The sequence below is a fragment of the Nematolebias whitei genome, chromosome 1 (assembly GCF_014905685.2).
Source record: "Nematolebias whitei isolate Nwh7 chromosome 1, NemWhi1, whole genome shotgun sequence".
NCBI lineage: Eukaryota > Metazoa > Chordata > Actinopteri > Cyprinodontiformes > Rivulidae > Nematolebias > Nematolebias whitei.
The window spans coordinates 29,146,421-29,161,526 of NC_056498.1; the positions used below are offsets into that span (position 1 = coordinate 29,146,421).

Sequence of the window (15,106 nt, forward strand, 5' to 3'; positions counted from 1 at the left end):
CAGAAGTGTCCCTGGGCAAGATGCTGAACCCCTCATTGCCTCTGATGTGTGCCCCATCGGTGTATGAATGTGGCCAAGTCAAGTCAACTTTATTTACAGAGCGCATTTAAAACAGAAGTGCTTAACAATAACATCATTGAGAGTAAAATTAATGGAAAAAATAACACTAATGATAATACTGAAAAATTAATTAAAAACATTACAAACATAGGAATACAGAACAAAAAAATACTAAAGCACTGATTATTATTTGTATAGATATAGTAGAGTGTTGTATGAATGGGTACATAAGGGCACAGATTGTGTTGTAAAGTGCTTTGAGTATCTTAATAGAATAGAATGGTGCTATACGAGTACAGTCCATTTACCATTTATACCCAGCTCTGGCAGTTTACCGGTGTACTCTATAGTCTTAGTCTGAAATCCTGCTCTCATTTTCAATTTAGTGTCAAACAGAAGGACAATGTAAGAAATTAAGCCAACACTGGACACATGTTTTCCACTATGAAGACCCAAAAGCAGAAGAGTGGTTGTGGGACTAACATTTACTAAGAGTACAGAAGCAGGACAGGATGATAAGACTGCTCTTTAAATGCATGTATGAGTAATCTGAGGGGCCCTGTGATGGACTTGCAACCCGTCCAGGGTGTACCCCGCCCCTCGCACAGTGATTGCTGGACATGGGCACCAGCGACCCCCGTGACCCAAAATGGAATAAGCGGGTAAAGATAATGGATGCATGAGTAATCTGAGGTTCCCAAACCAGACAAAAGGTACAACGTTCTTTATTTGCCATTTGTGCACAGACCAACAATCCAGGCACATTGGAATTATTGTGCAGAGCTCTCTCAGTCATAGTCATAAACACTGAAACAACACTAAATAAAATAAAAATAAGAAGAAAGTGGTTCATATCTACACTGAACATAAAGTAAACCGTGTCACATGACAAGTGAAGTTAGGTAGTGTGGGGTTATTATTGCACCTGATCAGTAGTTTTGTTTTGCCATCAGTCTGACTGTGACAGGGAAAAAAAACTATTTTAAAACGTGAACTATGGATGATGATGCTATCCGTTCTACTGTGTCTCAGGTTATGAACATTTTTTGCGTCTGATAACAGAGTGAGCTGGATGGAGTGAGTCTTTGATGGTTCCAGCAGCTCTTTTTAAACAGCTCTGTCCATACATCGAGTCCATGGAAGGACGTTTAGTCACTGTATCCACTCCGTAGGCTTTATGACTTTTTGCAACACCTTCCTCTCTGCGTGTGTGGTGTTCCATACCGGACGGTGATGCCAGTGGTTAGGATACTCTATCAGGCCTAGGTGAGAGGGTGCTGGTTCAGACCCACTTTCGTGAACAGACTAATGAAGTAAAGCCTCTGCTGGGCATTTTTCACTGTGGCTGTGGTGTTGAGACCAGCTCAGGTCCAATGTAACCTGCAGTCCAAAGAATCTTTGGCTGTCAGCCCTCCCTACCTCAGTTCCTTTAATGATGAGAGGCTGTAATGGAAGAGGGTTCTTCCTGAAGTCCAATATGATTTATTTGGTCTTGTCTGTATTGAGGATGTGATTGCTCTTCTCTCCATATGTTATAATGTTCTCTACCTGAGTCCTGTACCCTGACTCATTCCCCTCCTGGATGACACCCTTCTATCTACAACACCTTGAGATCCTGCCCAGAAACATCCCAAACAGGATCCGGGATGAGAGGCAGCTTTAGTGGAATACAACCTGCACCAAAATCAAGGAAGAAATGGCTTGCTGAGAATAAAAGTACAGGCCTTGCTCTGGTTACAGAGACTTGGTGGTCTGCAAAAAGGACAGCAGGACTCCATTTTCCTGTAGCAACTCTACAAAATGCCACAGGGAATGCAGGTTTAAACCTTCTCAAGGGCCACAAGACACTTATGGACTGCAAAGGCAAACACTGCTATCTTGTCTACTCCTTGTAACCTGTCTGTCACCAAAGTTTTCAAAATATGTTGGCAACCTTTTCTAAGGTACTAGGCTAAGTCACCAAAGTCTGCCTCTTCAGTAGTGGGCTTGGTGGCCTGACTAAGGAGGTTCTCAAAAATGTTCCTTCTATTGTTGATCAATATTCCGAGTCTAGGTTTGCAATTTTACACCCAAATCCAGAATAGATTGCAACAAGCCCTGCTTTGTGATTTTGATTGATTTGCCAGAACTACCTAGAGGCCAACTGAACTTTTTTTTTTTTTTCCCATGGCTTCTCTGAATCCCTCCAGTGTCCAAGCTTTTGCTTCCATTACCGCAGAAGCAGCAGCTCTTTTGACCACCTGTGATCACTGTCCTCTGATACTGCTTTATAGCCTCCATTACCATTGAAGTTCACCAACAAGTCCTTCTGTTGTCATCACAACAGCCACCAATGACCTTCTGGACACGTCTCATGTACTGTAAGCTGCACCGGCAGTGGAACATGGCCCGTTACGATTTTACATCCCCAACCTCCCTCAGCTACCTCTCCTGACACCTAATCCAACCCCGCACCAGGTGGTAATAAGCTGAGAGCTCTGTCCCTTCTTCACTCACATATCCAACACATAAGGTTGCGGGTCTAATGATATGATTATGAAGTCAATCCTTAACTTTTGACACAAGGTGGCCTAGTTCTAAACCCACAGTGAGTCCAAGTTTAGAAAAATGCATAGCGGGGTCCAAAACATGAACACACATTATTAACATTCCAATTATTCAATTTGGTTTATATTGGGGCAGCACAGTGGCTCAGTTAATTGAGCTGTTGCCTCTCAGCGAAAAGGTTGTTGGTTCACATCCTAGCTTGGCACCTTTCTGGATGGAGTTTGCATGTTCTCTTCGTGCATGCATGGGTTTTCTCCGGGTACTCCGGTTTCCACAGCCCCAAAAAACATACATGTTAGGCTGATTGGTAACTCTAAATTGTCCCTAGGTGTGTGAAAGAGTGAATGCTTGTTTGTCTTTATGTGTCCCTGTGATGGACTGGAGACCTGTCCAGGGTGTATCCCACCTCTCACACAGTGACTGCTGAACATAGGCATCAACGACCCAGAAAGGAAGAAGTGGGTAAAGATAACAAATATGCTGATGCATGTTACATGCATAACGAATATGGATGGTTCATATTGGACACTCAACACTGTCCCTTGCACAAAAGTAAGCCGAACATTAGAACAACATTCTGAACCAGATTGGGGGTTGTTCCTCCTGGTCATACCCCTCCAGGTAACTGTCACTGAAATCACTCATGAGAATAACGAAATCCCTAGATGGCATCTTTTCTAGGACACCATCCAAGAAGGCTGGGTCCTAGGTGCGTATGTGTTAACAACCGTCAGAACCTTTCCTCCTGCAGCTCAAAGCTACAAAGAGACAGCCACAGACTTGTGAGTATCCTCACGCCAACACAATGCCTACCCCATGGGCAACTCCAGAGCAAGAGATGGTCCAGTTGGGTTCTGGAGCCAACATTGTGTGCGTGGGGTGAGCCCAACATTGGCACTGTTCAACCTCACATACCAGCTAAGGGTGTGACGTTTCTCAGGAGCCCTGATTTACGCCCACTAAAGTTTCAATGACATACATCCTGTGAGATGCTTTACAGTTCACACGCTAAATGTCTTGCTTCAACTTTTCAAACTTGAACGTTCAACTTCTTCAACTAATTATAAGGTCTTCTCTTCAAGCTGAGCTGATCTAAATTAGCATAACGGGAAGAGTGAATATTCATGAGGCAGGAGGCAGAGGTAAAGAAAAAAAAAACTTCTTTATCTTTCAGCTAAACCAGGAATATTGATTAGATTCTTAACATGTTCATGTTTTATGCAAATGACTGCAGAAACTGATTAGAAGTGAAGCCTGACGGGAGAGAAAGCCCTCTGTAAGTATGCATGTACTTGCAAAGAGTGCTTGTGATTGCAGAGATGCTGCTGAAGAAAGAAAAAAATATGAGGTGTTGATCTGTGTGAAAAGGATGAGTCACTGTTTGAAAAAGTTTAGGCTCATCCATGGGCTGTGATGAGAAAACATACGGACAGCTGAAGACGCTTCTCTTGGCCTAAAATCAGAGGAGTGTTCTTGGATGTGAAATTGAGAAAAAACAGGTCTGAGGGAAAAGAAACGGTGGGATTGACACATTTACTGCCATGTTTTTCTACCATGAACTGCAATTTATTATGTTGTTAAAATTATAACAGCGTCACAAGTGTTTTACATTATTATTTCCAGTTTTGAGGAGTCTCTTGAAGAACTGAAGGAGCCACAACACATATTCGGCCCCACATACATTTTCCATTTGAGTAGTTTTAATTACCAGTTTCTTCTTTAATGGGCTCCAAATGATCAGGGTTAATTATGATGTGATAAAACAGCCGAGCTCGGCATTCATTTCAACACAGAGCTTTCAGCACGAACGGTTTGAATATAGAGGTTCTGGTGACTGACTGACTCTCACAAATGCTGGGATTCTTCCATGTAAAGCCACAATAAGTTTTCATTTTCTAATCAAGCCTCATTAACGAGTTAGAATAAACTAATTGACAAACGTGAACTTTGACCACAAACTCGGGGGGGAAAAAAACATTGAAAATTAGATTATTTGTGTCTGTTTTTGTCTTTAAGCTTCTTCTTCTTTGGGATTTTCCCTCTTCAGGGGTCACCACAGTGCGTCATCCTCCTCCATCTCACTCTGTCCTCTGCATCCTCTGTCCTCACTCCAACTACCTCCATGTCCTCTCTAACTACATCCATATCGCTCTGTCTTTTCCTGGCAGCTGCATTTTTAACATCCTTCTACCAATATACCCACTGTCCCTCCTCTGGACATGTCCAAACCATCTCAGTCTGGTCTCTCTAACGTTATCTCCCAGTTGTTCAACCTGTGCTGTACCTCTGATGATCTCATTCCTAATCTTATCCATCCTTGTCACTCCTAAGGAGAACCTCAACATCTTCATTTCTGCCACTTCCAGTTCTTTCTCCTGTCTTTTTGTCCATGTCTCTGTCTCCAGACCATACAACATAGCTGGTCTCACCACTGTCTTGTAAACTTTTCCTTTGACCTTTGCTGACACCCTTTAGTCACAAATCTCTCCTGAAACTTTTCTCCATCCACTCCATCCTGCCTGCACTCTCTTTTTCTCCTCTTTACCACACTCCCCATTTTCCTGAACAGTGGACCCCAAGTACTTGAAGTCCTGCACCTTTGTGACCTCTGCTCCTTGTAGCCTCACTGTTCTACCTCCTCCCTCTCATTTACACACATGTACACTGTCTTACTACGGCTGACTTTCATTCCTCTTCTTTCAAGTGCATACCTCCACCTCTCCAAGTTGTCTTCCACCTGTTCCCTGTTCTCACCACAGATCATAATGTCATCTGCAAACATCATAGCCCACAGGGATTCCTGCCTGACCTCATCTGTTAATCGGTCTATCACCAGAGCAAACAAAAAGGGGCTCAAAGCCGATCCTTGATGCACTCCCACATCCACCTTGAAGCTATCTGTCACTCCTACAGCACATCTCACGACTATCCTGCTGTCCTCATACATGTCCTGTACCAGTCTAACATACTTTTCTGCCACTCCAGATTTCCTCAAGCAATACCACACCTCCTCTCTTGGCACTCTTGTCATATGCTTTTTCTAAATCCACAAAGACACAATGGAGTTCAAAGCAAAGATGGCATCTGTGGTGCTCTTTCTTGGCATGTTTTTGTCTTTAAGCTAAAGAACACATTTTGACAAAAATTATATTTGCCTTAATGTTTTTCCAAATCCACTGAGATTTTATCGACAAGGCATCCAACTGTTCCAACCATTTCTCTTCCAGCGAGCAAGTCTTTTATCTCTTTCAGTAAAATTTAATTTCCAAACGTACAAATTGAATCCTGAAATGAGGTATGATTAAATTGTAGGGCATTAGCTCGATTGAAGGACATTACATTGCAACTACTCATATATTTAATTTCTTTATAATTGACGGCTTTTATTGCACATATTCCACTAACATGAAATCACTCTGTCAAAGAACAGCAAGTGGTTCACAGGAGGAGGAAACTGGCAAAATACATCCAAGTAAATAGATTTGTCTTAACAAAGCAGCTGGTCTGGTAAAAGTACAGAGCAGCTGAGAAAGTCTCATATTCTGGCACAAACACCGAACAGTGTGTTCTTAAAGCACTTCGAGACCATGGCTATGCTACATCCCCATTATTCAAGACAAAAAAAGCTGCTCCTGTACAGTGCAAAATACATCATTACAGTGTAAATACATCCAAAGAAACATTTTCTGAGGTCCACTGGCGAAGCAAAGCCTGGTTGTACAAAAGCATTCCAGTTAAAAGTAGAGTACATTCAGGTAGAAGGATGAAGAACTTGTACAAACTGAAATCCTACAGTAGCAGCATCCCTTGACGGAACGTTGTTTGACGCCTTGCAAGTCCAAGAGATCCTTCCATATTTTTTTTGTCTCTAAGCTTGTGTCCCAGTTGGTGTGTTGAGTACCACTGCACCAATTGGTGCGGTGTATTTTACAGATACCGAGCTCAAATCTATTGCAGTAGTAGCTGAAAGTCATCCCCAACACATACGCTGAACGCTACCACATCACGTAAGGCCTTTGCTGGCGTGCAAGGCAATGAGCGATACAACAGGTATTCCTTGAAGGAAGGCTAGTTCCACTTGTTCTGTTTTAAAACCGAAACCGAGACCAACTGTCAATTTTCTGTTCATACACATGTTAACAAAAAAAGCTGAGTCTCTTATTTGTGTTTTTATGCAACTTCAGACCTTTACAAAACTCATTTTTTGTGTCTTCATCACCTGTTGAACTCAACTCAGTCACTTTCATCGGGTGCAGTTTGTCCTGAAGGATGCTGCGTATCTCCAACACTACAGCTGCGCTCGGGTCAAAATAACCCATGAGGCCTCGATCTAAAAACTGAGGCCTTGTGGATCGTTTTGACCCAAGGGCAGCTGGAGATTTGACAAGTATTGGAAGGCGTGTTTTAGCAGGTTTACCTTAGCTGCCTGTCCGTATTCATGTGGATTTTATGATTTTTCTCTCTCTACTTTTCAGGTTTTAAATGGTTCAGTAGTTAAATTATTAGGATGCACGATATCAGCATGGTATCGGTATCAGTCGATATTAGCGTTAAAGTTCAATATCGGCCATTCCATCCAAATAACACTGATATAAAAGGCGCTGTTTTTGTATCACAACCCTGTGACAAGGATGCTTGCAGCGGCAGCACAACATGATGATCTCGCACGCCTACCTGATCTGATCATGGCGGAGAGGAAAATTCAAAATGTCGGCGGTGTGAACGTTTTTTTCCGTTGGTGAGGATGTTGGATTCCGAAGATTTTTGGACTACGTTGAGCCTCGCTACATCGTCCCCAGTCGGAGATATTTTTCCGATGTAACGTCACCCGAGTTACAAGCCGTAATTTCCGACGTTGTTGAGAAGCTAATAGCTAATAGCACGACTTGTTGGGTGAGTTTTACCACAGACACGTGGACGTCGTGTTAGCCCCGTTAGCATGATTAGTTTTACGGCACAATGGACCGACAAAAACTTTGAACTTAAAAAGTCTGTCCTTCATGCACAGGAGTGCAGAGGATCCCACACTGCAGCTGAACCTGGAACAAGCCTCCACAAGTGAGACAGCATCGCAGGTGACTAATGCTAATAAATAACATTTAACACTTTTCATTTAATATAAGTCAAAGTGCTATGCATATCATATGGCTGTTACTGAATATGTGTCACCAGCTCTTACAGCTGTTGCACAATTTTTGTAGCAAATAAGTCTAAATAAGAGGACTATGTTCTGACAAAGGAACATATATAAAATATCGGTATTGGTTATCGGTCAAAAATTCAATATTGTGCATCCCTATAAATTATTTCACCAAGCTGCTCATCTTTTATAGCTCCAAAGGTGCACCGAGGTGCTCCAGCCAGTTAGTGCAGCTAAAAATAAAGCAAAGAAGGTGACCGTTTTTTGTCGTGGCAAACCTGCCCCCTAAGATTCACGTGGAATATTCATAATTATTTTTACTTTAATAAGAGTGCAGTCCGAGTCCCAACAAGTCTCCTATGTCAGGGTATTTCCTTTTTTTTTTTGGCTCATTTTATTTAAATTTGTTGCGTTTGTTTAATAAAATTGTTTGTTTTATTGAAGGTTTTAATGTGTGACCTAACTTGTGAAGCACTTCGGTTAATGTTATTTTTTTTACGTACTAAAGAAATATAAATTTACATTTATAAGTGGATAAAAATGGCCGCCAAAGCTAACTGAACTGAGCAAATGCAGAAACACCTATGTGTTTGATTCAAAACTGGAGAGGGCATCAAATTATAATGTACACTCCTGTGCAACTTTTTTAAAGCTGATATTAATAAATTTAAATTTTTTATTGTAAATCATTCTTCCGTACATTTTTGGCACATAATGCACTCTGCAATTTTGCTGCTGTTTCAACAATTCACATAAGAAAATGTTCGGCTCATTCAGGACATTCCTGCTGTGGCTTTTGGTATTTGTACAATTTAAACTTGATGAAACATTTAGCTTTTTCGGCCATGTTTTTCCTCATTGAAAATGAATCTCATCCTTCAAAGTCTGTGCTCTTTAAAACCTTTCAGTGCTCATTTCAGCTTTTGTTCTGCTTCAGCTTTTTTCAGCTTATTTGTTCTAATTTCAACTTTCTTCGGCTCCGTTTAGCTTTTTTCTGCTCATTTCAGCTTTTCTCTGCTATTTTTTACTCAATTAATCTCGGTCTGCTAATTTTTTTCTTTCAACTTGTTTAATCTTTTTTTTTAAAGCTTATTTCGGCTTCTTTCTGCTGCTTTTTACATATTTCCGGGTAATTTTAGCTCTTTTTTCCTTTTTTTTTTCTCATTTCTGTATTTTAGGCTTATTTCTAATTTATTCAATTTTATAATGTTAATTTTAGCCTCTTTCTGATCATTTATTTTCTATTCATTTCACATTTTTTTGTAATCTGTTCAGCCTCTCTGCCTATTTCAGCTCATTCTTCTAATTTCTGCGTCATTTCTGCTCTTTTCGGCTTTTTCTACACGTTTCTGCTGTTTTTCTTGCAGCTTTCCACTTGTATCTTCTGTTTTCAGCAAACGTCAGCTGTTCTAATTCAACTCACATCAACAGTTTAGCGATGAAACCTTTTCAGCAGCTTTCAGCACAAAAAAAAAAAATCAGCAATAAGCTCTCACACTGTTTTCACTTAATGCAGTTCAGTTGAAGTTTAACTTTATAAATCTGCTTTTGTCTTTCACTTTTACCACTGAAAAACGATGAACTGCAGCTTCCAGCGCAGATTTGAGTTAAATCTGTCGTTCCTGTTAAAATTAGACTTTAAAAGGACTTTTCCAGGACGTTGTAGTTCGTCCTAAATTAGACCCTTTCAGAACATCTTCCCGTTCTTGTCTCTTCAGTGATGAGTCGAATTCATCACTTTTTAAAGAACATTTGTTGTTCTCTCCTGTTTATTCCCCTTTTCTATGCAAATAAATAAATAAATAAATAAATAAATAAATAAATAAATAAAGACACACGTCTTTGTGTTTTCTCCTTCTGTCACTCAGATTCAGGCAGAATTTTGACTTCATCTTTTTCCTGACGGCAACAAGGACGGAGCTTCTCGCCCGCCTCATCCTGTCGATGCGTCCTGGATTTGGTTCTCGTAACTGCAGACACTCGTTCTCGTTTCTGCGGGAGAACTGTGGTGAGAGTGCATCAATTATTCAGCGACAAACAACGAGGCTGTAAAGTTTTCTGGCAGGACGTCCATCACTCCTCAGAGCCTCTGGGAAGCTGCAGGGTCCAGAAAATCAGCCACGTCTTCCACGTGTCTCTCCGGCTGCGTGGTCCTCCGGTCCGAGAACCGAACTGGGACTTGCTGGGTGAAACTGATCAGTTTGATCTGCGTGGGGCGAGGGGGGGGGCTGATGAATCACAGATCTTCTTTACTGTCTTACCTCTCCTCAGCTGTCTCACCTGTCCCTGCTTCATCCTCCCACTCCTTTCTGTCTTTCCGTTCTTCTCCACCCACCTCCTTCCTTTTTTTATTCCCTCTCTCTGTGCCCTCCGCCCACGATCTGTCCCCCCCATCTCCTCTTTGCAGCAAAGCCCTGTCGTCTCTCCTCCATCCACCATCGTCCATGAGCCAACCTTTCTTTCTGGCCCCCGCAGGCGTCCGTTGGGCCGTCATTAGCTGATCCTCTGGAGGCAGTAGTCGTTCTCGGTGTCCACGGAGCTGTTGTGGCCCGACGAGGGGTAGAGGTCGCGGCGGAGCAGCCTGTTGGCGACAGAAACCAGGACTTTCCTGTACTGCTGACGCAGGAGGGAGTAGGCGAACGGGTCGGACGCAGCCTTGCTGTACGTCAGGCACTTGCTGATGATCCCCCAGTGGCGGTTGATGTCCACAGCCGGAAGGAGCTCGGCCAACCTGAGAGGGTGAAAAACACGTTTTGATCGATGGTTTATCAGATGAGAAATACAACCCTCACGTGATTTTGTGAGTACGTGGTGCAGCTACTACCACGTCAAGTTTTGGCTCAACGTGCGTCGAACTGACTGAGTTCGAGCCGTTTTTGTGTTGGTTAATGTTGGTTTTGAATTGGTTGAGCTGATCAGTTGTAGACGTCCAGTGAGGACATTCTGAAAGTTTCATTCAAATCTGACCATAAGAAATTTTGTTAACAAGCAGGGTTGACTCCTACAGTTAATGCTATAAAACAGGGCTATCCAACTGGCGGCCCAGGGGCCAAATCAGGCCCACGGGTGAGCTCAGTTCAGCCCACGAGTGGGTTCATTTATAAATAAAACTAGATTTTAAATCATAAAACAAACTTACTTAATGACAATAATTGATGTGCAGCCCCTGAGCAGGTTAGTTGAACAGCCCTGCTATAAAGGTTTAGGCAGAAATTACACACTATAAGTAGCACTTTGAGCATTCGTTCTGAAGAACTCTCAGCTACTACCACATCAAATTTTAACTCGGTATATGTAAAACTGTCTGCACTGATTCAAGATGGCTGCCACAGCCAACTGACCACAAACAAAAACAGCTGTAACTCAGTCATTCAGATAAATACAAAGCTAAAATTTGATGTGGTAGAAGCTGAGAGTCGTGAGCAACACAAAAAAACACAAAACTTTAACAGATTTGTTATCACTCAGAACAAAGAGGGGACTGGGAAATACTCTCCATCCAGCCACTACACACACAATCATATATATACTTTATATATATACACACATATATATAAACCGGCCACCCTTATCATTTGAGTGAACTATGTTTACAGTTAACAACAAAACTGTTGACTGAGAAAACAAACTTTGTATGTTTACAGTTATATTTTTTATTGCTGCAATGTAGAGTTTTCTGAAAAGATTTGGGTGGACAAAAACAAATATATGGTGGGCAAGGCCACCGTTGGCCACCCCTTGGCTCCACCACTGCATTTTGTTGTCAACTTAAAAAAAAAAAACTACATCTCTTCATCTACACAGATTAACTTCTACCCATTTGAATATGTTGTAATAAAAACATTAAGGTTTTCTTGCATTCTCTGTTCAATTCCAGTCCAGACAAACGCTCATCTAAAAAATAAAAAAAAAAACCTCTTCAAATCCCTCAGCGATGAGACACACCAGCATATCGCTCGTTTAAATTTTGGTATACCTGGTGATGTAGGGGGTGCAGTAGATATACACATTCCTTCAAAGAAGTGCTAGTTTTAGTTCACATTTCAGTTTCAAATATTTTCCCAAAAACGTTAAAAAGAAATTATAAGCCAAAACAATAAATGTTTGAACCCATTATTTACAGAAAAAAGCTTTCTTTTAAGACGACTAACTTCTCGTTCATTAAACGTGCAAGCAAAGCATGTCCTCGCTCTGTCTCCAAAAACCTTCGGCTGATGCTTTGCCTCTTTCCTCGACAGTTTAGTCGACTTCACATTGCTGCTGGGTTTATTTTCGAGTTACAAACAACGGGTGATTAATCCTCTAATTCACAGCACTGAGAGTTTTAATGACGAGCGGCGTGTCGAGAACAAAAGCGCTGAAACTCGTGTGTTTGTTGTGGCAGCTCTGCAACATCTCTGCAGGAGAAAAACCACCGAGCCGATGAGTCTGAAAACAAACACGAGGGCGTTTTCAGGTTTACTCGGAACCAGTCGAGGTAACCGAGCTGTGTTATAAGTGGCCTCATGAATATTTAAAGCCGTCGCACACAAGTTTTGGCAGCCAATTAAATCATTTATGAGTTAGTGTCGGGTCCGGACTTACCTTGTAACGACATAAGGGGCGAAGCAGATGATAAACGAGCCGATGAAGATGCTGATCTTCTTCGTGGCTCTCTGCTTTCTCCTCTTCTGCTCGACTAAACACCTCTGTTTGACACTGGAAACAGAAAAGACTGTTAAAAAAGTGCAACACGTACGATCAATTTGACTTTATCTGGTATTTAACAGGTTTTTAAAATGAAGCCAATCAAACCTTAAGTGAAGACAAGTGGTACGCTGATGTCCCCCATCGCTGAGGGATTCGAATAGTGAATGTTTGTACTGTTCGAGATGAGTATTTTTCTGGACTGGATCAGTTTTTGAAAGGGACATTTTATTCACATACTGTAGATGCAGCTACACACCAAAATGCAAGTCGCTACGTTATTGATTTTTCAAGTTATTGTGCTCACATCGTGCACGGACGGACAGACGGAGGGTACTGCTTTTGACACAGTGGATCATAAGATTTTACTTTGTCGTTTGAAACAATGGCAAGGGGGGGGGGGGGGGGGGGGGGGGGTCAGCAGTAAAGCACGGGACTGGTTTAGTCCAGTCCATTTACTTAGCCAAACATACTTTCTGTGTCTGCCTTGGTGACCACGTGTCCTCCTCTGCTCCTCTTTTGTGTGGGGTTCCGCAGGGCTCTGTTTTAGGCCCCGTCCTCTTCACAGTGTCCCTGCTCCTTCTGGGCTCTATTTTTTTTTTTTAAATATGAGATCTCCTTTCATTGTTATGTGGATGATACACAGTTATACTGTAATAAAGGACTATAACTCTCTGGGCCCTCTGTTTTCATGTCTGAAGAACATAAAAGCCTGAATGGCTGTGAACTTCTTTAAGTTTAATGAAGAAAAGAGAGAGGTGATGGTCTTTAGAAGCGCCACTGAGTCTCCCATTGTAGATGTTGGTTCCTTGGCCCAGTATATAAGACCATCTATTACAAACCTAGCAGTAACAGACTAAAGTTAGAAGATCACATCAGAGCAGTTGTTAAATCTATGGCACATGAAAGTTTGATCACACTTCTGTTTTAGCCTCCCTGCACTGGCTGCCCGTACAGTTTAGGATTAATTTTTTTTATTTTATTTGCTTTTAAAGTTCTTAATGGACTTGCCCCACCCTATCTGTCCCAGTTGATACATCCATGCACACCATCTCAATCCCTCAGGTCATGTGATCAGTTACTCCTGAGTGTGCCGAAGACAAAGCGTAAGCAGAGAGGAGACCATGCTTTTGCTGTTGCAGCGCCTAAATTATGTAAAAACCTTCCCTTGAACATCAGACAGGCCTCTTCCCTGTCTGTTTTCAAATCCCTTCATAAAACCCATCTCTTGTCCCTGGCCTTTGACACCATCTGTAATACTGACTTTTAATTATTTTAATTATTCTTTATTGTCTGATTGTTGGCAGCAAGGTGGCGCAACTGGTAGAGCTGCTGCCTCTCAGCGAGCAGGTCCTTGGTTCAAACCCTGGTCCAGGGGCCTTTCTGGGTGGAGTTTGCATGTTCTCTCCGTGCATGCGTGGGTTTTCTCCGGGTACTCCGGTTTCCTCCCACAGACCAAAAACATGCATGTTAGGCTGATTGGTAACTCTAAATTGTCCCTAGGTGTGAGTGAGAGAGTGAATGGTTGTTTGTCTCTATGTGGCCCTGTGATGGACTTGCGACCCGTCCAGGGTGTACCCCGCCCCTCGCACAGTGATTGCTGGACATGGGCACCGGCGACCCCCGTGACCCAAAATGGAATAAGCGGGTAAAGAAAATGGATGGATGTCTGATTGTTTTCTTATGCATACAACACTTTGGTCCTGTGGGTGTTTAAAGGGCTCTGTAAACAAAGCTGGTATGGTACAATATGGTACAGTATGGCATGGTATGGTACAGTGTGGTACGGTACGGTATGGTACAGTGCGGTATGGTACGGTATAGTACGGTATGGTATGGTACAGTGTGGTGTGGTATGGTATGGTACAGTACAGTACGGTACAATATGGTATGGTATTGTACGGTGTGGTACAGTAAGGTATGGTATTGTATAGTATGGTACGGTATGGTATGATGTGGTACGGTATGATATGGTATAGTATGGTATGGTACGGTGTGGTATGGTATGATATGGTATGATGTGGTATGGTATGGTACGATATGGTACAGAGTGGTACGGTATGGTATGATGTGGTATGGTATGGTACGGTATGATATGGTACGGAGTGGTACGGTATGGTACGGTATGGTATGGTATGGTACGGTGTTGTATGGTATGGTATGGTATAGTATGGTATGGTATGGTATGGTATGGTATGGTACGGTGTTGTATGGTATGGTATGGTATGGTATGGTATGGTATGGTATGGTATGGTACGGTGTTGTATGGTATGGTATGGTATGGTACGGTGTTGTATGGTATGGTATGAGGGACAAAAAACGCACATCTTCAACAAAGTCATGCTTTAATGCACTGTTTTAGATTAAGTCCATCCCAAGCGTTGAAGAGTTCGTTGGCTCGGTGACAGTCTTTTTATCTGTTCAGTCTTTTCCTAACCTTCCCGTCCAGAACTTGAACTTGCTCACTGAGGACTGAGACGGAGCACTGGTGGTGTTTTTGTTGGTTTTATTTCCAAAAGCTTATAGCTGCAGATTCTCAGAGCCTTTTTGAAGACTGTCTGGTTCTCGCACAGGAACATACCCTTTTTTTTCCCCGCTTTTTTGTGTTTTATGCAAAAATAAGTAAATAAAACGTTAAAAGGTTGAATCATGTCATCTGGACTTCGTTTTTTT

The 15,106-nt window shown here is 42.1% G+C and overlaps 1 protein-coding gene across 4 annotated transcripts in view; it reads left to right on the forward strand.

Moving 5' to 3' along the window:
* gps2 (G protein pathway suppressor 2) overlaps positions 1 to 15,106 on the forward strand; it is an 831,114-nt gene that overhangs the window by 602,022 nt on the left and 213,986 nt on the right. The window lies entirely within an intron of this gene.